The sequence below is a fragment of the Dipodomys merriami genome, unplaced genomic scaffold (genome assembly GCF_024711535.1).
Source record: "Dipodomys merriami isolate MVZ:Mamm:240054 unplaced genomic scaffold, mDipMer1.0.p SCAF_1172, whole genome shotgun sequence".
Lineage (NCBI taxonomy): Eukaryota > Metazoa > Chordata > Mammalia > Rodentia > Heteromyidae > Dipodomys > Dipodomys merriami.
The window spans coordinates 145,837-169,376 of NW_027202463.1; the positions used below are offsets into that span (position 1 = coordinate 145,837).

The 23,540-nt window shown below is 43.3% G+C and overlaps 1 long non-coding RNA gene across 5 annotated transcripts in view; it reads right to left on the reverse strand.

The window, feature by feature from the left end:
* Positions 1 to 727: 727 nt before the first annotated feature.
* The window catches only part of LOC138822910 (uncharacterized), a 40,620-nt gene continuing 17,807 nt past the window's right edge, over positions 728 to 23,540 (reverse strand). For 3 of the 5 annotated variants that reach the window (XR_011370676.1, XR_011370677.1, XR_011370674.1), the window contains 4 exons: positions 19,938 to 20,100; positions 18,756 to 18,840; positions 2,312 to 2,532; positions 728 to 1,260 (listed from right to left, as the gene is read on the reverse strand). This is a non-coding gene — a long non-coding RNA (uncharacterized lncRNA). Of the gene's footprint in view, positions 1,261 to 2,311; positions 2,533 to 18,755; positions 18,841 to 19,937; positions 20,101 to 21,116; positions 21,226 to 23,540 lie in introns of those variants that run through there. The other 2 variants (XR_011370675.1, XR_011370679.1) reach the window with 2 other exon arrangements.

Below are 23,540 nucleotides of genomic sequence, written 5' to 3' on the forward strand. Positions count from 1 at the left end.
GTTGGTCGTGGGGCTTGAACTCTGGGCCTGGGCGCTGTCCCTCAGCTTTTCAGCTGAAAGCAAGTGCCCTACCACCTGAGCCACAGGACCACTTCCAATTCTTCTCGGGGAGGAAGGGACACCCCTTCCTCCATGCTGGGCAAAGGTTCTGCCCCCGGTGCAAGACTCAGGTAATGGTTTGCTCAAAGTACCATTCCTGCTTCATCTACTTAACCACGTAGAACAATGCCTGGAGACTCCCCCTATGTGTAATCACCTGTGCTTTACCTACTTTTACAACCTTGATTAGTGGAACTGCTCCACATTTGTTGACAAGGATTAGCTTTTTCTGTTTAAACTCTCATTGCCTGTGCTCCCATAAAACTGTTTAACTCTCTGCCCCTGACTGAAGATTTACTTCTCCTGCTTGTGTGCTGTATATAAGCATGTGATGTTTCAATAAATTTTGTCTATACCCACATGGTGTAGTCCCTTCTTGCCTATACCACACATCGTGTCCCCAGATCCCACTGTGGAAACAGCAACAAATGGGGTTATGCCAGTCAATGCCTCTGACATCTCCCCCCTTTTTTGTTTTTTAAGTACAACTGTAAGCAAGAGATCCTTTGCAGGAGGGATTTGCAGAAACTATTTTGGAATGTAGACAGCAATATCTTGACAAGACATAATGCAATCGATCTGTAGAAACACTATGTTTAAAACTGTGCCACCAGGTACGAGGGTCCAATTGGTTTAGCACAGATGCAATTCCCTCAGCCAGACCTTCATATCCCACCCCAGGGAGTTGTGCCAAGAAAGTCTCAATGACTTCCTGCTGTAACTAGTGGATGTCCCAAGTCAAATTTCCTTGCAAGACTGGCAGGTGGTAGTGAAGTCCCTGCCAAGTAATGTTAGAAGTGTTGAATCAAGTAGGAGTGATGCACAGTTTATTGAGCTCTAATCACACTTGAAGGTTAGCTGTTTCTGCAGATCAATTATCTAGTCTCCCATCCACTGCACCCTGTGTTGCAGTGTGTTCAGACGGGAATCAATGTCCTGTTTAATATTGTGCTGATGAGTCCATAGCTGGTGACAGTCCAGCCACTTCTCTACAAAGTCCTTGGTTTGGATGGAGGAATGCAGGGCCACTCCAGCAGTCGCAGCAGTCATGGTGATAGCAATCATTTCAAGGATCACAGCTACACTCAGACCCAGGAATCTCCTAGTTCTCTTCAGCAGTTGCTGGAAGACTCCTTTCAACAAACCAACAGTGGGGCTCTCCTGCCAAGGTCGGGTGAGGTTAACAGGCACCCAGACCCCTAAGCGAGATCTTAATATCAAGAGAGACTGAGAAGGCATATTAAAAGAAATAGTATGATTTAAGCATGTAAAGAGTCCTGGCTGCGTGGGTTCTCATTGATTGACACTGTCCCTGTGGGCTAGTACATAGGAAAGTTTAATACAACCCTGTACAGTAGAAGAATGGTTCCTGTAAAATGTATAATTTGCCTCATGGGCCCTAGTAAAGTGACCAATCCAATTCTGAGTTGTATAAAATTGGGTGGCAAGTTTTATAAATGCCACTGCTCAGGCCCTAAGTGTCCCCTGAAATTTATATGTGGCCTACGAGGCACAAGGCCTCCATCATGTCAGGTGAGCAAGCCAATGGGTTCTACATGATTTATAACTCCATTGTATAGACGTCACCGTCAGAAGAATTATTAGTATACCAATCACCAACATGCTTTTCAGAATAATTGGCAATGAAACATCCATGAGGACCTCAATCTATAAATGAGATGTTATCATTATGCTGTATAATCTTTCCTCTAGGGTTTTGACACTGAGACCACTGAATAGAAACATAAACCCAATTCAATAATTAATGTCCTGGCATACTAGGTTAGGTGGTTGCCCAGTCTTATTTGTATAAGAATGATCCTGACCAATAAAATTTAAGGAACTTGTTCTGAATAGCCCCATATGATTGTTGATCTTATCATCAGGCAAGATGTATGCCCATACCTGTCTTCTGGTTGGTAAGCAAGGTGATGTCCCTAAACACAGTGGTAAAGACTCAAATCCTAAGGAAATAATATAAGGTATTCCTTCCTCACCTGGATGAGTAGGGTCTGCATGATCCCATGGTGGCGGAAAATACGTGCTGTCATTTGTATACGCCACCGGACCTTGGTCTAGCTAATCCACTAATTTTAACAATGGTGGGTGAGGGACATAGGCCCAATATGCATGTTCACTGCAGATGTATTCACAAGCAGTGCAATCACGGCCAAAACAGATATTCAGGTATTCTAGGGGTTTTTGTACTGACCAGGGTGGCTTCGGTCTTGTGTCAACACCTTATTCTGACCCCATGTTGGTGGGGTCAAGCTGGTTTTCTTAAGATAAGGATGATGGCTTCCTCGGGACTTAAAGCTTAGGTCTGCGAAGCTGCGTACTAGATCTTCTTCCTCAGGGTTGTGTTGTGTTGTTTTTGCTTCTCTGGAGGTCGGATGAGTCAAAAAGGGACCCAGATGTTGCCAGTGGATCCATCTGGAATGATAGAAACACTGTTTTCCCTTATGGGGCATTACTCTTAGTCTTCATTGATTAAATTTTTTAAACCATATGGGAATAGATAGTGAGGTGGTGCTAGAGGGATAAAATGCTTTTCAGCTTTAGTGAAAGGATCACTTTGAGTGAAATTTTAAAAATTTAAATAAGGTGAAGGCAAAAGTTTCCCTTGGGGATTCCCCTTTTTCGTTTTTTTTTTTTTTTATAATTGAAGCTTAAATGTTTTATGGGTGTGTAAACAGTTGGCATTAGTCTACACAGGTTGATTAAAGAAGTTTTCCTAGGGACTAACTTTAGTAAACTCCCCTAATATTTTTCTGGTTGTACACTGGCTTTTATAATATGGTGTGGGGTAGTTTGTCAAGGTGACAACTTTTTACTAATTACATTTTATTCCAAACTAGAGTTTAGACATAATTTTTTAACTTTTAATAGCTGTATGGACCCTGTTGGGGGGGGGGGCTATAGCAGCATAGCCTGTTTAGTACTTTGGTTTGTAAAAGATTTAAATAGTCTAGGATGTTTAAAGGTAAGATCCATAAGAAGTTCCACTTGTAGGTGTTCAGTGGCAGTTTTGTAATTGACAAACAAGTTATAAAAGCAGAACTAACAGTTAGTGATTACAAATTGCATTAAGGCAAATAGGGTGGTTGAGTCCAAACAACTGCCTGTAGACATCCTGGTATCTAGGCTGGAGATGGGGGCATTGTACCCAGCTTCAAGGCCTGGAGGTGGGACAAGTCTTACCTTGAAATTCTAGGAAAACATTACCTCCCCAAATGGGCGAAAGCATTGTTTAGCTCCTCAAATAGCCTAGGTGGGACAGCCCATCCTTTGGCATACAGATGTTTAGTGTAGCTCCTGGTGCTTAACTCTCTACTTAAGCCCTTATCTTTGAAAATTTAACATTTGGTCTAAATCCTGATATAAATGATCTTTTTAGTAATTATCAGACCACAATTTTGTTTTATTTTGGTGTTTATACCAATGTTTCTCTGCTTACCTGGGACTTATTTGTCTCAGTTAAATTTGAATTTTCTCCTTCCTTGTTCTAATTAATACCCTATCTGTTTACTTTCGATCTGGTCCTAACAATTTCATATTTTATTCTTAAACAAATTTATTTGGTTAGTGTCAGCCCAGAATTTACTGCCAATTAGGGTCTTAAGCACATACAGAGCAGTTTGGATTTAAGCTATTCCCCACATTTCACAAACTCAGCCTTTTACAGCCAACTATTACAAATGGTTGACAAGTTTTTGCCCAGTTATGCATGCTTATAAACTAGCTTGCCATGACCTCCAGCTCTGATCAATTTTAGAAGAGCCAAACATTATTGCCAAAGTCCCAGCAGTGCCTCTTTCTATGTTAGGGTAAATGCAACCTTGACATTTCCCTTGGTCACTGGACTTGAACTTAGTGCCTGAGTGCTGTTTTTCAGCTCTCCAGTACAAGGATTGCGCTTTGCCACTTCGGACTCCAAAGCAACTCTGCCCACTTTTTTGGCACTCTGCTGGCTAGTTAGAGATGATAATCTTTCTCTGCCTGGACTGGCTTTGAACTGCAGTTTGTAGATTGCTCACCTTTGGTCCTCAGCTCCACCCACATCTGGGCCCCCTCCCATTTCTGGAGTTCCCTCCATACAACTGGCCTCTCCCTCTCTCCACCCAGACCCACCAGAACTCCTATCTACCTCACTTCCTTTTCTCTCAGATACTTCTGCTACCAGGATGGTGATGGAGGTCATGTGCTCCCTCTTGGGGGAAATATGGCTCCTCTAATAAACCTTGTAATCTTTCTCCTTTGCCTGCCTGCCTCTGCATGGTCCCATAGGATGGATGTGTCTGATCCTCTTTCATTGGTGGCTCCATACTGGGATAGGTTCCCCAGTGCATTTGCTCCCCCTGCACCTCAGAAGGGAGTTCAACCAGCTTCCCTGGGACCTATTCTGAGATCCTTCACTCCAGTCACCAGAGGACCATCAAGGTAACTTCCTCCTGACTGAGCGCTCTACCAGCCCATCCAGCCCCACTAATTAATTCCCACTCCAGGGTAAGTGACAAGTTTGTCCGAGGTCGGGGTTTCTGATTCCAATATCAGTGGTAAGGCCACCTGAGCCTTTCTGGGCTAACTGAGCCCCACCCTCACCATCTGACCAAAAACTTGGCCAAGTGCTAGAATTAGCCACTAGGGGCCTACCATGGCCCAAGGACCCACCTTGGACCAACATAAGGACAGTCTCCACTGGTGGGGCCACCACCTATTCAGGAGCCAACCTGCACTGTAGAGGACACTCTACTGTAGGCAAATGGCTTCAGGTCACTTACCATGGGAAGGACACTAAATTTCTTTACATTAAGGCCACCTGGCCTTGGAGGGCTGTTGGTTCCCCATCAGTTAAATTTGGCCCAGATTTAAAACTCCACTTCTGAGAGTGCTTGAGCAAGTACCTCTCTCTCTCTCTCTCCCCCTCCCCTTAAACTCTCCCTCTTGCCAAAATTACCTGCTTGTAACCTCTTTCACAAGTATTTCATATGCTAAACGCGTTGGTTAAGCCCTGGAAGAATGTAACCAGTAATTGCTTGTTTCTACTCATTAGATAGAAAATGGGTGAGTTTAAGTCTAAACTCACCGAAATAAAGGCCAACAAGTTTGGATATTACCAAAAGTGTATTAATCTTCTCTCTAGCACTGAGCAAGTGGTGGATGTGCCAAATTGGCATCTTGGTACTTCAGCTTGGTACTACCCCTTCCCCCTCCCCTGTCCTGTGGTGCCATTATGCTAGGCCAAGTGTATGTTCCTATTGCCTCCTGTTCATTTGGTTTCTTGTTGGCAAAGTTTTGTATTTTAAACTGACCACATGGTTCCTTCATAATTAGAAAAGTAGTTCCACTAAAATTTCAAAACTTTAAAAGTCTATTTTAAAATCTAAGCATGCTCTATAATCTGTGCACAAACATGTCTGTCTGTGTCTTATTTGACTATATGTAAGTGATTATGGTTTCAAGGTTACTCTGCCTACTAAAAATCTTTGTCAATGGAAGCTGTGAATTAATCTAAATTGCTTTAAAACTTTGTGACCTGACTAAGCCAAAGAAAAAACAGGCAGTTTTAAAAGACCTTGGAAAAGGACTTAAAAAAGACAATGTCCTTTACAAAGTAAATGAAATTGGTAACTAAGTTGGCTGTGAATTATGTCATTCCTATGTCCATCTATGCTAAGAGTTAACTATTGTACACTGACCATGGCTAGTAAACTAAAGCTAAGGGTTTCATTCTCTGTTTTCTCCCCTGTGTGCCGATCAACTTCAATTAAGATCAAGGGAGCAGAGTGACTATGCCCAGGCACAGCTGCCTAAACCAGTGGCACCAGCCTGCAAAAGACAATGTAAACCAGGTCTCTAACCAGTATATGTAGAAATATTGCAGGTTACCAACAGGAGGTGCAACAGTCCATACATGCTGGGAGATGCCACAGTCTCTCTCAGACTCTGGCCTTGCTTCATCTTACATGACCAAAAGCCTGTTAATTAAGGGTAAAACACAAGCCACATTAGATATTTGGTTCTGTAAATGTTAATCGCCAGAAGTTAGACCATACAGGGTGTATGAGCAAAGGATAGAAATTGATTTCTATACTATTTTACAATTGGAGGTAAATTCCTAAATGTAACTCAGACTGCAGAAAAAAAATATGGCCACTCTTTCTATTCACTGCCCACAGGACAGCCTACAGGCAAAGAATATACAGCCCAGTGTTTCAATGATGCATTTAAATGCAAATTAACATAACTTCACAAAAAGGATTTAAAATGACATCCCCCTTGTAAAAATTTGAGAAGTTGTGGGGAGTGGCTGACCTCCCAGACAAGTTTAAAAGATAAAATTTTCCTAAAGGTTTATTTCAAAGTAAAAAAAAAAAAAAATAGGATTATTCAGGTTTGCCCCTAAAGTTTTTTGTAACAGTTGCCGGAAGGCCCACAGTAAAAGATAGGACACGTTTGTCAAATGTAATTTAATAAGTAAAACCATGCTTATAAAACTACTTCCAATGACCATCTTTGTTGCTTTTAATTGGAGTAAAAGTTGAAAGACCCCCGGCGTGGGGTGTCCTTCAATCAGAAGAGACCCTTCCCCAAGGAACAACGAGACCACTTGTGCGGATGCAATCAGCAAGAGGTTTATTTGGGCAAGCCCTCGGCTCCCAGGTGCACTCAACCTCGAGATCCACAAGGTTCGGGTTGAATGTCTGAGAACCGGTTACACGGGTACCCGGGGCGACATAGTCTATCGGGAGACTTGCGCGCCGAGTGCTTGAAAGCACCCTCTTTTTATGGACAGCAGAAGCAAGGTTACAGAAGCAAGATGCTTGGTTACAGAGTATTGATTGGTTAATTTCAAATTACGCTCAGGGTGGGGATTGGTCAGGTTAAGCTGGCCAGATGGGGCAGGTGGGGTTGGGGGAAAGCTGACGTGTCGGTACTTGCCCCGGCAAGTCTGTGCTGGTCGTCATGCACCGAAACTGTTCGTTCCCTAATTTTGACAAGTGATTTATTACCTCCTGACCTACCCTGCCATTATAGCTAAGTTTTACAGGAAGGGACGGGAGGGTCGGCTATTTTTCAGGAATGCCTGGTTTTAGGGCATGTGTTAGAGTCATGCTGAGGTCTGCAGGCGGTGACTCAGTGGTTAATGACTTGCCTGCGTCCTGCTTGCTCTCTTAGCTATGTAGGGGAAGGGGCAGTGGTTTTTCTTAAAGAGCTCAATGGATGAACGTATTCTGGGGTCTGGGGTCTTTTCATTCCCCCATTTTCTTTTTGCCTGAATGAAATCCTTCATTCAACTGGAGATTCCTCCGTTAATTTAAGTTGATGATATTGTTGGGTTAATACTAGGGCCTGCACGACCGATAGGCGGTCCTGATTACCACTCCTGTTTTGTTAGCATAAAAACAACATTCTTCCTTTAAGGCTACACATAGGCCCCCTTCCTTCTTTCTTTACAATTCCTTTCCCAAGGCTTTCATTACCACCCTCTTTCTTTACAATCTCTTGACCATCTTTGTGGCTGTAGTTTAAAACTGCCCAATTTTCCTTTGGCTTGCGGAACCTTTATCTTAGAACAGCCTTAAGGCACCACCGTGATGCAGAAGCTTGCTAGATTTTAAGGCTAAGAGTATTACCTCTATTGATAACACACTCAGGTTATTACCATATTAGAGTCAAACTAGGCTGTGAACATAGAGTGGATTTCCAGTTACTATGCACTGGAGTGCCTAAGACAAGCAAGCCAGTGATATCCTTGTCCCCAATATCCACTGTGGGAAGAGAGGGTTTCTGGATATCACCCAAAAGAATGTCCCACAAGATCTTAGATTTAGCAGCAGTCAACCATGAAGCAGACTTAGGTGATGGAATCAAGCAGGAGTTCCTCCAAGTGACTGTCAGGCCGTCAGGCAGCAGCAGCAGCAACCGGAACAGCAGGGTCTCTCAGTGGCTCCAAGGGACTGTTGTCACACCTCATGCTGGGCTGTAAATTCCTACACAGACTGGTTAAAGATACATTGCCTAGGCTTGGCAGGCTTTGATCCTGCTGGTTTTTAAGATCTTTTAAACAATAGCTCAGGACAATTTACCAAAATCACAACTTTTTACTAACCAGATATTTTTGTAAATAGACACAGAAGGCAGTTAACACTATTTTTTATGCCCTTATTAAAAATTATTTTATCTATTTCGCCTCATTTTTCAAAAACTGACTCTGGACTCTTGATCTTAAAATGGGGGTAGAAGGGCGAAGGTCCATCTTCTGTAACTTCTTCAAGCTGACTTTAGGGGCGTTGATCTTACCTAGCCAGGAGCCTATAACCTTAGCCTATTTTACAAAGAGGCCATCAGGGTTAGAAGTCATTAAGAACAATATTTAACTTTTGACAACTGCACAGACCTTTTTTCCAGCTATAGCAGTATAGCTTGTTTAGCACTCTGGTTTGTAAAAGCATCTTTCTGGATGACTTAGGAATGTGATCTTTAGTAACCCTAACACAATGCCTGAGTTACCTTTGCAGGCCTTTAGACAGATATCAATAGAAACACACTCTCAGGTTTACAAACTTTTTCCTGAGAAGATGAATTTCATGTAACTGGTGTCAGCTCAATATTACTGCCAATTAGAGCTTTTGGCACATAAAGGGGTTAAGATTTAAACTACCCCCCACATTTTATAACATTAGCTTTTTACTATCACAGAGGACTGGCAAGTTCCTGTCCCTTACAAGGTAGTCATGAACATTAGGCATGCTTCCAAACTATCTTCCTATGACCTCCCGGCTCTGATCAGTTTTGAAGGGCCACGCACAAATGACTCTAGGATCTGACATTTCTGCCATCCAAGCAGTGGCTTACTGCCTCTGGATGCTCCACCATTGCTTTTTGTCCCAGGAGTGTCTTCTCTACATTGGGATAAATGCCTCATTGGCATTTTCCTTAGCTGGTTGCTGGACTTGAACTCAGGGCCTGAGCACTGTCTCTCAGCTCTACAGCTCAAGGCTAGCACTCTGCCACTTTGAGTCCCAGACTCGGGGCTTGAATGCTGTCCCTTAACTCTTCAGTCCAGGGCTAGTACTCTGCCACTGTGAGTCCCAAAGCATTTCTGCTTGCTCTTTCAGCACTCTGCTGGCTGAGTAGAGGTGACAGTCTCACAGGGACCTTTTTGTGCCCGGGCTGGCTTTGAACCGGTTTGCAGATCAATGAGTCTTACAAAAGGCCATTTTACTCCAATTAAAAGCAACAAGGTGGTCAACATAGAAGTAGCTTTTAAGCATGCTCTTACCTGAAACTTATTAAGAGTCAAAGTTACATCTGACAACTTGTAAGAATCCTCTGTGCTTTGCTTTGGGCTTGCTGGAAACTTAAAAAACCTAGAAGAGCAAACTAGAATAGCAATTATTTTGATAATCCTAATTTTTTCTTTTTTCCTTTTTTTTTTTTTTTTGCACATTGAGGCCAATGTCAAGAATGATTTTACATTTAAACTTTATATCCAAAAATCCATTCCCTATTTTTTTAAACCTCTTATTAATCACCTTTAATATTTTATACTTTAGTTTTTATTTGCATTTTGAAAAGATCCCTTGAAATCTTGAGGCCAAGTGTCACTCATTGTCTCTTGGCTGCTTGTTTTAAAACAGACACACATTAAGATTTTTAAACTCAAATGACAATTTTCCTTAATGCAAGAATTACAGTCACCTTTACTATACCACAAAGCTAGATTTAACATCTTTATAACTTTTTAAAAACATCCTAATTGCAGAACATAATTGAAAGTAAGCCACATTATACAAATAACTTTTTACCCTCTTTTTAAGGCCTTCCTAATTTTAATGTTAACACATCCAAGGGAAAGTTTTAGTAATACTAATCAGATCATCACATCATTCATTTTAACCATCATGTTTTCAGTGCCTATCTGCAGGGAAAAGAGACAGAACAATGATGGGCCACTTGGCCCCTCCTATGGAATAGGCAGGCACACACCCAATCTGACTCTTTAGGGTTAGATGAACTGCGTTTGTGCCAGTTTGCCTCATCATGCTTGGACTCCTCCCAGGGCCTGTCCCACTGCATGACCAGCTGAACTGCACTTCTGCTTGTTCACCCTTCACCCCTAAAGATAGGTCTTCTGTTGGTTTCTAAGTTTTTCCCCGTCTCTTCTCTTGGTTCTCAAATGAAATACAGTTTTAGATAGAACAGGTAACATCTTTGACAGTGTTAAACTAACCTTTACATTTAAATTTCTAATTTTTATCCCCAAATTTTAGCCAAGGGAATTAGACCCCAAACAGCCAATGCATTTTTGTTAAGCCAGATAACTTGATTACAGTATAAACAGACTTATGCATTTTAAAATATTAGTTTTTAAAATACCAGATTTTCTAATTTGCAAGTTAAAGAACCTTTTAAAAAGCCATTTAAAACAATGTGAAGATTTTTAAAAATTTTGGTAATGTCCAAACCTCATAACCTTTTGAAATTTAAATTTAAATCACCCAATTGTTACAGCATGCTGACAATTTTTTTTTTATCTTTGAACACGTTCACAGACACACACAAAACACACAGATCTTAAAGCGCGCAAAAATCAAAATCAGTTGTACGTACACTTTCTAAAGGTTTTAAACAAAAAAATTTAAGACAGTATTTCTTTTAGAACTAGGTACCTTTGTTGTGCTTCATTTTCACAGAGCTTGCTTGTTAGCAAGGCTTATGAATCTCTTCTGAGTTGGAGGAGGGCTGAGGGAGGGAGTCACCTAAGACTAAACTGGCCTGATTTTTTTTTTTAACCCAATTTTAGACAGAACTAGCTGAAAAGTCCAATCCAGGTACACAGCCTTCTACGCCCTCACCTGTCCTCCAGCAGCCTCCACTGGGAGAAGGTGCAGCCTGAGGCTTGAAGGGAACCAAACTAGCCCAGTAACCCTTCATGCCTCGTGGGGAGGGTGGGCATAGCAGGTCTGTGACTAGGCCCAGCTGGAACTTTTATTCCCTCAGAGATGTTTAAATAAATAAATAACAAAAACACAGATAAACACAAAAACCAAGGATCCACATTTAAAACTGGTACCAATTCTAAAAACAGAACTAGACAAGAACTGAAGGCTGAGTTGGGGACTAATGGGCCCCAGTTTATCCCTACCGGAACTCTGTGCTGTTCCCACTCAGCAAGCTGAATCCAGAGTCTGCTGGGTGAGCCTGCCACACTCACCCAGAACTTTCCTACCCCATAAAACAAACACACTAAAGTTAACAAGACAAACATGTGGCCACAAAGACAGAATCAAGTCTCAGTGAATAGGGCGACATCTCACCACCATTCACTTACCAGGGGACTCAACCCCCCTACTCACCTCCGGAGGATTTTTCTCTTAGAGTCCTGCAGACGTTGACCCGGGGGTCTTCCAAGGCAGAGGCGAATTCCCAGTCATCTTAGGGCAAGGGAAGGAAGTCCCTAGCGGCCGTTCCCTCAGACTGACAGGTTCTCCCCCACGCTCAGACCCCCCTGAGCCAAGGCCCGAGGCTGAGATCTAACTGAGGCCACCTGCAGATGGTCAGTGGCAATTTCATAATTGACAAACAAGCAAGTTCCCAAAACCTGACAATCTCGGCTCAGGCTGTGACTTCCAGTGATCTATAGTCAGACTTAAGGGGGTTGTTAGTTGCTGCCCCATCCCTTTAAGGACAACAAAACAGACAACAGAAACAATTAACACTAAACAGAAACACAAAAACAGACAGGCGCCAAACAGAAAAAGCGACTTCAGATGGGAGTGGCCGACCATGGCTAAACTCCCGGGAAGGAGAGAAAGCTGAGGTTGGGAAATTGGAGAGGGAAGGAGTGGGGGAGAGAGCTGAGGGGCAGATGGAAGGGTTAAGGGGGTAGGGATTTGGGGGGCCGGGGTAGATAAGAAGGGTTTCATCCACGGGGGAGGTTCTAGAATAAGAGCTTCCCAAGTAACAATATAAGGGACCTGGTCTGGGTGTCCGTGTGGTCCCGGGTCCATAACTTTGGCCTTGATCTGTAAGGCAATGGTTAGGTTAAAGGTTCCTTCACGTGGCCAGCCACAGTTGAAAGTGGGCCATTCTGATGAACAAAAAGTTATCCATTTTCTTTTTTTTTTTTTTTTAACTTCTACTGAAAGATTGTGAGCTGATGTTTGCACATCCCTCCAGTTCTGTAAAGTAAGGTTAAGTGGTGTCGCGACAGTTTGTCCCATTTTAAAACTATTAACGAACACAAGAACAACAATACAATACAGGCAACACTTAGCTTCGCTGCGCGCTGTTGCTAGTAAACCGAAAGCAAAACCTGGCAGAGACCTGTGTGGTTTTGAGGAATGTTACAAAACTATTCACAGTAGCACACTCTCCCAAAGTTTCCACAACGAAGGCAAAGACAGCAGATCAACAGGAAAACAAACCACAAAGGCAAGAGCAGTGCGAGCAACCAAAATTCTACAACAAACATCACAATTATACTGGTCACGCTACTTTTTCACTACGCTGTTTTGACAATAAGCCAAAGGCAAAAACCAGGCGGAGACTGTTTTGAGAGTCTCCCAGAGAAATCACGCGTCTAAAGAGGACTGAGTTCCAGAAAGCAGATGGGTCACTGTTTCAGACCCCGGATGGGCCACTGTTTCAGGCCCCGGATGGGTCACTGTTTCAGACCCCGGATGGGCCACTGTTTCAGGCCCCGGATGGGTCACTGTTTCAGACCCCGGATGGGCCACTGTTTCAGGCCCCGGACACCTCCAGGACGTCTCCTGGGGGCTGCGGTCGGGAGTATGAGCTCGTCAGCTCCTCCACGGGTCCGCCAGATGCAGACGAGAACGGCCGAACTCACCAGATTCGCAAGCGCACACACAGATTGACTTTAGACAGTACACAGACAACACACAGACAACACAGAGACGCTGGCCAGCTTACCTCCCGAAAATGGGTCGGTGGTCCCTGGGTGGGGGTCTCTATCCCGGACGAGCCCCCAGATGAAAGACCCCCGGCGTGGGGTGTCCTTCAATCAGAAGAGACCCTTCCCCAAGGAACAACGAGACCACTTGTGCGGATGCAATCAGCAAGAGGTTTATTTGGGCAAGCCCTCGGCTCCCAGGTGCACTCAACCTCGAGATCCACAAGGTTCGGGTTGAATGTCTGAGAACCGGTTACACGGGTACCCGGGGCGACATAGTCTATCGGGAGACTTGCGCGCCGAGTGCTTGAAAGCACCCTCTTTTTATGGACAGCAGAAGCAAGGTTACAGAAGCAAGATGCTTGGTTACAGAGTATTGATTGGTTAATTTCAAATTACGCTCAGGGTGGGGATTGGTCAGGTTAAGCTGGCCAGATGGGGCAGGTGGGGTTGGGGGAAAGCTGACGTGTCGGTACTTGCCCCGGCAAGTCTGTGCTGGTCGTCATGCACCGAAACTGTTCGTTCCCTAATTTTGACAAGTGATTTATTACCTCCTGACCTACCCTGCCATTATAGCTAAGTTTTACAGGAAGGGACGGGAGGGTCGGCTATTTTTCAGGAATGCCTGGTTTTAGGGCATGTGTTAGAGTCATGCTGAGGTCTGCAGGCGGTGACTCAGTGGTTAATGACTTGCCTGCGTCCTGCTTGCTCTCTTAGCTATGTAGGGGAAGGGGCAGTGGTTTTTCTTAAAGAGCTCAATGGATGAACGTATTCTGGGGTCTGGGGTCTTTTCAAAGTGACTGTTTGTAAAAAAAAAAAAAACAACTCATTGATCTGTCGTTCGAAGCCAGTCCAGGCACAGGCAGACTAAAGTCCCTGTGAGATTGTCATCTCTAATCTGCCAACAGAGTGCTCAAAGCTGAGTTGTTTTGGAGTTTAAAGTGGCCAAGTGCTAGTCCTGAGCTGGAGAGCTGAGGGACAGTACTCAAACCCTGAGTTCAAGTCCGGCGACTGACCAAGGAAAGTGCCAAAGATGTATTTATCCCAACATAAGAAAGGCACTCCAGGGACCCTGACAATGTTAAAACATTCAGAGGCAATTACAAACAAATGTTTGGATGACAAAAGTGGTATCAGGTCCTGAGTTACTTGAGCTTTGTCTTCCAAAAAATTGATCAAGCCAGAAAGTCATGGAAAGATAAGTTTTTAAACATTCCTATCACCCATGTTGGTGTAACTGGGCAAAACTTTCCAGAGATCTGTGATAGTGGGTAGTAAAAGCTAAGATTGTAGAATGTAAATCCCAAAACCCCTGTATCTGCTCAAAGTCCTAATTGGCAGTAACTTTTGAGCTGGTTAAATTCATCTGTTGAAAAGCTTGTAAAGCTGAGATTATGTTCCTATTGAGATCTGTCTAAAGGCCTACATAGGTAGGCATTCCTCTGCCAGACAGAAAATGCTTTTATAAACCAGGGTGTTAAACAGGCTATGCTGCTGTAGCCCAAGAAAAGGCCTGTACATTTGTTATAGGTTAAATGTTGTCTATAAGCCACTTTAAACAGGCTACCCAGAGGCAGTGGGCTGTACTTAGAGTGCCAATCAGTCTCAGGTTAAAAGCATCTACTGGGCTTTCTTTTAAAAATCTCTGACAAGTAATTGTTAGTCAATTGTTAACAAGTTATAGGTAACCTCCATCTCATTGATCTCCTTGTTGCTTTAGCTGGAAATAAAAAGAGCTTTTGTAAGAAAGTTCAAAGCCATCTTGGGCACAAAAAAAATCCTTCTAAAACTCCATCTCCCTACTAATCAGCACAGAACCAGGACTATCCAGCCAAAGGCTGAAAGTGGCATTGTGACTCTAAGTAGTAGAGCATTAGCCTGGAACAGAAGGACTCAGGGACAGTGCCCAGGCCTTGAGTCCAAACCGTAAATGCCAACCGGGACAAGCTATCCCAGCAATGGATGTTGAGACAATGGCCAGGACAAAGTCAGTCCTGACCATGGAAAACCATGGAAAAGAATAAGAGATGATACCCTAAATGGAGTCACTTTATGCTTTATGCATTGTTTCTGGCAAAACTGGAGCTTCAGCTTCCACCCCCACTACAAAGGCAGAGGAGGGGTCCCGCAGAGCAGTGGGGACCTCACAGATGAAGTCCTTCAGGGGTGGGGGCCTCACAGAAGAGGCTGCAAAAAGGAGTATACCTCACTGGGAGGCCGCAGGAGTGAGGGTGCCTCGTGGGGAAGGGCAAAGAAGTGAGGGTGCCTTGTGGGGGAGGCCGCAAAAGAGGGGAGGGCCTCACAGGGGAGACTGCAGAGGAGGGGAAACTGCAAAAGCAGTACACAGAGGAGGAGTTTAAACTTAAACTCATCCATACTTTTACCTTCAGTTGCAAGGGAGAGGGAAAGAGGGAGAGGGAGAGAGGAAGAGAGGGAGAGAGGGAGAGAGAGAGAGCCAGAGCTATCTGCCCAAGCACTCGCAGAAGTGGAGTTTTAAATTTGGGGCAAAATTTGATTGAAGGGGCTCAGAAGCCCTCCAAGGCCCAGGTGGCCTTAATGTAAAGAAATTTAGTGTCCTTCCCATGGTAACGGACCTGATGCCATGGGCCTATATTAGAGTGTTCTCCACAGTACAGGTTGGCTCCTAAAGGGGGTGGTGGCCCTGCCAGTGGAGAATGTCTTCATGTTTGTCCATTTGCATTCCTTGGGCCATGGAGGAGGGGTCCTTGGGCCAAGGTAGGCCCCTGGCACTTGGCCAAGGTTTGGCTCTGATGAGGGGAAGGGGGGCTCGGTAAGTCACAGAGGCCCAGGTACCCTTACCACTGAGATATCAGAATCAGAAACGCAGACCTCAGATAAACTTTTCACTTACCCTGGAGTGGGACTTAATTAGCAGTGTTGGATGGGCTGGTAGAGCGCTCAGTCAGGAGAAAGTTACCTTGGTGGTCCTCTGGTGGCTGGCGTATAGGATCTCAGCATAGGTCCCAGGGAAGCTGGTTGAACCTCCTTCCGAAGTGGAGGGAGGATCAAACCCACTGGGGAGCCTATCCCCACAGGGGCGACCAATGTAAGAGGATTAGACAAAAATCCATGCAAGGGGACCATGCAGAAGCAGGAAGGCAAAGGAGAAAGATTATTACAAGGTTTATTAGAGAAGCGATATTTCCCCCAAGAGGGAGCACATGACCTCCATCACTATCCTGGTAGCAGGAGGATCTGAGGGAAAAGGAAGTGAGGTAGATGGGAGTCCAGGTGGGTCTGGGCAGAGAGAGGGAGGGGCCAGTTGTATGGAGGGAACTCCAGAAATGGGAGGGGACCCAGGTGTAGGTGCTCATACTTCGAGCTCATGACTCTACCTGATTCTGGGGCCTGGATGAGTTGCCTTGATCTCTTCTAAGTCACTTTACCACATGAGGCTTTTCTGAACTCATACATCACTGCAAATTGCTAACATTCCTCCCTAGCACATCACTCAATATATTTTTTCCATCATATATTTAAACATATTTATGTGTATACATTCCCTACCCTCTCCCAACCCCACACACAAAGGCATAGACCTTCAAAACAAAGCTTTTCTTTTTTTCCTTGCTACAGTGTCTAGAACCTAATAAACTCAATAGATACAAAAGAGTGAGTTGGGTACTAGTGTCACACCTGTTATGCTAGCTATTCAGGAAACTGAGATCTAGAATCACTTTTTCCATTTATTTCCCGTTTTCATTAAAATTTAAGCATTAAAGGAACTTTTAAAGAGAATCAAGACTTCCTTCTTTCTGGAGGTTTCCTTCACTCCCTTTCACCTAGTCCAGCTCAACCTATGTCCCCCTGGGAGTTTTGGCATCCCAGAAAATCCACAGTCCCTCAGACCCCAGTTAAATTCAGACAGAATCCAGCATTGCCTTTACTCATGTGGTGGGCAGAGCAGAAAGCATACACCACGTGTGCTATCCAACACCTCAAATCCACACCTGTGCCACTTCCATACTCCCAGCCACATGAGCAGAATTGTGTCACCAACGCTTGCACTGGCATAGGCTTCCATGGTCATCAGGACAGATGTCCTGAGAGTTATTTCATCTGCATAAGGTGACATTTCCTGGGTCCAGGTATATTGCTGATCTGTGAAATCACTGGCATTGGAGCAAGCCAGGGCTGCTGCAACCGCACTGTAGGATGCATCTCTCTGCAGCAAAACCTGAGGCCCTTCCTTCCTAGACACAATGGAGATCCTAGAAAATTCCCTGCTTGTCCCTAGGTGAGTCCATGAATTTATCCACAGCCCTCATCTGTCAGAAATGAACAAAGAGTACAGAATTGTTCAAGTCATTTTCCTTCTTCACAGAAGGGTGCACTATCATCCTGGCCCCCCAGAGCGAGGCAGCACACCAAATGGGGGGATCCACTTGGTTTTCATCCCAACCTAGGAATGATATTGTCCCTTCTCATGTTGCTAAGGTGTCAGGATCACATCTTTGTAAACAATCGGTTACCAGGGTAATAGGGTCATAGAAGGAAGACAAGTCATTCTAACCATCAGTGGACCATCCCTAGTCAGGAGGCAGTGTACTTTGGGAGGCTATTGCTCAAAAGCAAACATCCTTTTTACCTGTTAATGAAACTGCAACTCCACTGCACCTCACCTTTGTCATTACAACAACAACAACAAAAAGAAAAAGAAAAGGGTGTTTTGGACTTTCTTGTCAGGACTGGCTTGAAAACACAATCCTCAGATTTCAACCTTCTGAGTAGTGCCAAGGTTTTTTATGAGACAATTCTCTCAAATTAACCACCAAGAAAGAAGCAAAAAGAAATAAAGAAAAGTCCAGGACTTGAGCTGAGGTTCAACTGGAAGATCATGGACAGCACCCATGCCCTGATTTCAAACCTATGACCAGCACATCATCATCATCATCATCATCATCATCATCATCATCATCATCATCATCATCATGTGAATAAAAAGACTGTAAGAGCCTATTAAGAATATTAAAATTGAGGGCTGGGAAGTTGGCTCAGTGGTAGAGCTCTTGCCTTGCATGCATGAGGCCCTGGGTTTGATTCCTCAGCACCATATAGCAAAAAAGAAAAAAGCTGGAAGTGGCTCTGTGGCTCAAGTGGTCGAGCGCTAGCTTTGAACTGAAGAGCTGAGGGACAGAGCCCAGACCCAGAGTTCAAGCCCCATGACCAACCACAAAAAAAAAGAATATTAAAATTGAGTGAGCCAGGCACTTTTTGGTGGCTGACATGTAATCCCAGTTAGGAGCATGAAATCTCAGGATGGTGGTTAAAAGCCCACCTGGGCAGGAAATTCCATGAGGCTCTAATCTCCAACTAACCAGCAAAAATGCCAGAAGTAGAGCTGTGGTTCAAGTGGTAAAGCAACAGCCTTGAATGAAAAAGCAAAATAACAGTGACCAGGCCCAGATACATAGGGTAGGACTACTAATAATTAATCAATTAAATACAAAACACAAATAAAAATCAGAGTGGAAGATGAGCACAAAAGCCAAGAGAATTGGTGGTTTACACCTGGAGCTCAAGCTACACAAAAGACAGAATTTGAAGATCTGGGTTCCAAGGCATCCCAAAAGTCCCTTACGAGTTTGTGAGTATGTATCAGGTAGGGGTCTTGAACCCAGGGCTTGAAATAGAAATTCTTTTTTCTTAAAGGTAGCATTCTACCACTTCCTTTCTTTGGGGGATGAAATGGAGATAAGTTTTACGGACTTACCTGCCCGGGCTTTCAACCCCAATCCTCAGATTTCAGTTGCTGATACAGTACTCTTATATTCTATGAGATTTTTATCTTCCATGAACTGCCAAAAAGTAAAAGAATCCAGAAGTTGATCTGTGTGGCTCAAGCCACAGAGACTGCTTGCTTTGAGGGAAAACGAACAACAAAAACCCTCATACACAGTGGACCTGCCCTGGTTTCAAACCCAGGAAGTGACCAGGCCCTATGTTCAAGCCCTAGGACCACCACCACCAGCAACAAAAGAATGACTCAGGGACAGGGACTAGGCCCTGAATACAAAGCCTAGAAACAGCATTAAAAATAAAAGTAAAACAAATTCAGAGACTGTGGCTAGGCTCCAGAGTTCAAGGTCTAGAACAAGCACCAGGACACACACACACACACACACACACACACACACACACACACACACACACACACACACACACACACACACGAAATGAACAATATAATAAGAAGGCAAAAGAAGAAGAGAGAAGTCAATGAAATATTTTTAAGTAGTGGCTCATGCCTATAATCCTAGCTACTTTGGAAGCTGAAATTTTAGGATTGTGGTTCATAGTCAACCTGGGCAGGAAGCTCCATGACACTAGGTTTTATGTGTGCTAGTCCTGGGGCCTGAACTTGTGCTGTTTTGCACAAGACTAGAACTATTCTACTTCCATGCTCTTGGTGATTAATTGGAGATGAGAGTCTCAAAAACTTTCCTGCCCTGGCTGGCTTCGAATCACCATACTCTGATTTTAGAACCTGGCTAATGTCCCTGTCTTCCCATGAGAATCTTTCTTTTTTTTTGGTTGGTCATGGGGCTTGAACTCGGCGTGCACACTGTCCCTAAGCTCTTCAGCTCAAGGCTAGTGCTCTACCACTTGAGCCACAGGGCCACTTCTGGTTTTCTGGTGATTTAGTGGAGATAATTGTCTCATGGACTTTCCTTCCCAGTCTGGCTTTGAACTGCAATCCTCAGATCTCACCCTCCTGAGTAGCTAGGATTACAGGTGTAAGCCACTGGCACTCAGCTTTTTTTTTCTTTTCTTTTTTCGTTTTTGTGGGTTGTGGGGCATGAACTCCAGCTCTGGATGGTGTCCCTTAGCTCTTCAGCTCAAGGCAAGTACTTTACCACTGAGCCACTTCCCAGCTCCTCCATAAGAAACTTACCCCTTATGAATCACCAAATTTGTTTTACAAAGCCAGATGTTGAAATGTGGCTTAAGTTTTGGAGCCTGCCAGCCTTGCTCAGGACACGGGAGAGAGACTCCAGCACAGTGACCTTGCCCTGATTTCAGGTTTAGGAAGAGTCACCACTCCCTGTGTTCCAGCCCTAGGACCAGAACCAAATAAATAAATAACTCCCACATTTTCACTGTATTTGATGTTGGGGTAATTTGTGAAGGTGAAGGGAAAAAACAAATTGTTTAAATAGGGTTACAGCTAGACCTATTGCAACAATGAGATGTACAAGAAATTATTTCAAAAATGAACTTTACAACTTTTGCCTGGTGGGGGTGGTAGAGAACATTATATAAACAAAGCCATTCATGCAGCTGTTGCTCAAGCTGTTAAAGTATGCTAACCTTGAGAATAAACAATACAAAAAATGCTTCATTCACAATGGCCCTGCCCTGACTTCAAGCCTCAGGAGAGTGGCCATGTCATGAGTTGAAGCCCTAGCAACAAAAATGAAAATAAATAAATAAATAAATAAAGCCAGAACTTTATCTGTGGCTCAAGCCATAGACACTGCTAGTCTTGAGAAAGAAAAGGGAAAAACCTCAGACACAGTGGCTCTGCCCTGATTTTATGACTAGCAAAAGCTAAGGCCCTATGTTCAAGCCCTAAGACCAGCAATGAAGAAAAAAAAAATACAGCAACAACAAAAACTCAAAAAAAAAATGCCCAAGTCCTGAGTACAAACCATAAGAGCATCACCTAAAATAAATGCAGAAAGAAAGAAAAATACATAAAGAGCCACAATTTGAACTGTCTTGAGGTGGGAAGCCTACTAGTCTTGAGAAAAAATTAGGAATAATGACCAGGCCTGGAGTTCAAGTACTATAACAAGCTCAAAAAAAAAAATCTGTTGAGATCCAAAAGGAGTCTCTCAACATGAAGATAGGCTTGACTATCTCACTGGAACATCTTGTGGCTGAGTTTACAGAACCACTCTCAGAAATCCGACCCTTTCATCCTGCCTTATGCAAACATCCTGCAGCTGCTAATGACCAACCTTTCACCCTGCCCTACGCAAACATCCTGCAGCTGCTATGGCCAATGAAAAAGCTTCCTTAATGGCCAATTTAAAAGCTTCCTTATTCCAAGCGTATAAATACCCCTGTGTGAAAAATAAAAATTTGCAGCTTGATCAGAATCCCTGTCTTGCTGTCATTCTTCATGTCTCTTGTCCCTTCATTCCTTCTCGTTTAGGTTCATCGCCCTCATTGACGTCCTGCAGGTTGGGACAAAAATCCACAAAAAAAAACTTCAAAACAAAAACCTCAGAAACAGTGGCCAGCCCTAATAATAAGCTGGATGACCCAAACTTATGAAAAAGTGAAAAAGAATAATAAATTAATGAAAAGAAGGACAAAAATATTAGAGCCAATTCAAGATTTTAAAAATATGGTTCACACCTATAATCCTACCTGCTCAAATAGCTGAAATCTGAGCATTTGTGGTTTGAATCCAGCCTGGGCAGGAAAGTAAATGAGAATTCTTTTCATTTATGCTACTCCTGGGCTAAAACTTGAGTTTTACTCAAGGGTAGAGCTCTACTGCTTCCTACCTGTTGCTGGTTAATTGGTGAAAAACGTCTCATTGATTTTCATGCCTAGAATGGCTTTGAACCTTGGCTCTCAACTTTCTTTTTTTTCCTTATTTATTTATTTTATTTTATTTTTATTTTTTTGTGAACACACTGTACAGAGGGGTTACAATTACATGGGCAGGTTAATGTGTACATTTCTTATCAAGCATTGCAGCCTCCTCCTTTGTTTACACTTAACATCCCTTCCCAGCCTCCCCCCCATCTGCCCACCCAATCCTCCCCGCTAGCCCCCCCACCAACATTGTAAAGCTCGTTTTCGACATGACAATTTGTACTTCTCATTGTTGCAACAGGTCTACCTGTATCCTTAAACGACTTGTTTTTTCCCATCTCCTACACAAGTTATACTGACATCAAATATAGTAAAAGCAGGGTTATACTGTGGGGGAGGGACATACAAAGCTACAAAGAGATAATCTTATAAATGCGTTAGAAACAAATGCATGAAAGGAAAAAAAACATTTGAATACATATCTAAGGATTCATTTTCCTAACATCACATTATCTGACCTTTTCCGCTTGACTCATACATATACTAGATATTGCAAATAAGGGAAACCATGGGACCTATGTTTCTTTGGGCCTGGCTTACTTCACTTAATATAATGTTTTCCACGTTTTTCCATTTCCTAACAAATGGGGCAATGTCATTCTTTCTGATGGAGGCATAGAATTCCATTGTGTATATATACGACATTTTCTTGATCCATTCATCTACTGAGGGGCATCTGGGTTGGTTGCATATCTTAGCTATGGTAAATAATGCTGCAATAAACATAGTTGTGCTAGTAGCTTTAGTGTGGTCTTGTTTGTAAACATTTGGGTAAATGCCCAAAAATGGGATTGCTGGGTCATAGGGGATCTCTATGTGAAGTCTTTTGAGGAACCTCCATACTGCTTTCCAAAGTGGTTGAACAAGTTTACATTCCCACCAACAATGAAGTAAGGTTTCCTTCTGTCCACATCCCCTCCAGCATCTGTTGTTGTTAGAGTTCTTGATTTTAGCCATTCTAACTAGAGTGAGGTTGTATCTCAATGTTGTTTTGATTTGCATTTCTTTTATGGCTAGGGAGGTTGAGCATTTCTTCATGTGTCTATTGGCCATCCTTCTTTCTTCTTCAGAGAAGTTTCTCTTTAAGTCTTTAGCCCACTTATTTATTGGGCAGTTGTTTCTTTGAGGATTTGTTGTTGGGGGATTTAATTTTTTGAGTTCCAAGTATATTTTAGATATGAGACCCTTGTCTGTTGTATGGCTAGTGAAGATCTTCTCCCAATCCGTGGGCTTTCTATTGATCTTGCTAGCTATGTCCTTTGCCATGCAGAAGCTCTGCAACTTCATGCAATCCCATTTGTCCCACCTTTCTTTGATTTGTTGTGTTTCCGGGTCTCTATTCAGAAAATTTTGGCCTGAGCCGAGGAGACCTAGGGTTTCTCCTATTCCATCCTGTAATGTTTTCAAAGTGTGTACTTTGACTTCGAGGTCTTTGATCCATTTGGAGTTGATTCTGGTGCAAGGTGATATATAAGGATCTAGCTTTAGTTTTCTACAAGTAGTTAACCAATTTTAGCAGCACCATTTACTGAAGAGGCTGTCTTTCTTCCATTCTATTGTTTTAGCTCCCTTATCGAAGATTAGATGTCTATAGGTCTGTAGGTTCATTTCTGGGTTTTCAATTCTATTCCATTGGTCCTGATGTCTGTTCTTATGCCAATACCAAGCTGTCTGGATAGTCATCTTGGCTTCCTGTAGTACTTTTTTTCTTTCTGTATTTTTTGACTGTTGTGGGGCTTGAACTCAGGACTTTTGTGCTGTCCCTGAGCCTCTTTGTACTCAAGCCTTGTGCTCTACCATTTGTGCCATAGCGCCACTTCTGGGTTTTGAGTGCTTAATTGGACATAAGAGTCTCACAAGGACTTTTCTGTCTGGGCTGGCTTCC